This window comes from Myotis davidii, unplaced genomic scaffold, assembly GCF_000327345.1.
Source record: "Myotis davidii unplaced genomic scaffold, ASM32734v1 scaffold363, whole genome shotgun sequence".
Classification (NCBI taxonomy): Eukaryota; Metazoa; Chordata; class Mammalia; order Chiroptera; family Vespertilionidae; genus Myotis; species Myotis davidii.
In genome coordinates this window covers 2,233,141-2,233,516 of record NW_006294069.1, presented here as the reverse complement: position 1 = coordinate 2,233,516, position 376 = coordinate 2,233,141, and the positions used below count along the sequence as shown (strand labels likewise).

Here is a 376-nt window from a genome sequence, read left to right as displayed (position 1 = left end):
ACAGGGGGCTGGGGAGCACCAGCAGTTCCGGGGCTGCTGGGAGGCAGGGGGGAGCGGTTGCGCTGTTGCCACCTGCTTAATAGCAAGTCAGCTGCGTGTTTGCGTATTTCAAGCTGCTGTTTCCTCTGCCTCCTGCCTAATTCCAAGTCTTAAGAATTAACAGTGGGAGCGGGAGGCAGGACGCTTCCAACTCTCCTCTCTCTGAGTCACCATTTTGCTTTTTATAGGGAATAAGGAGGTGGGGGCGGGCCAAGCGATGTCACTTCCTGAGCCCTCCTCCTAAGGTACCATTTGTATGCTGAAGCCAGCTCCCTGGGAGAGGGGGCGCAGAGCAGGTTTCGGGGTGGGGCGCTGAGGAATGGCACCCAAGGGAGCC

General features: G+C 58.2%; 1 protein-coding gene across 1 annotated transcript in view; it reads right to left on the bottom strand.

Annotated features, from left to right (window-relative positions):
• Nucleotides 1-376, bottom strand: part of ABR (active BCR-related) — a 183,406-nt gene that overhangs the window by 100,200 nt on the left and 82,830 nt on the right. The gene's annotated exons all lie outside the window — the stretch shown is intronic.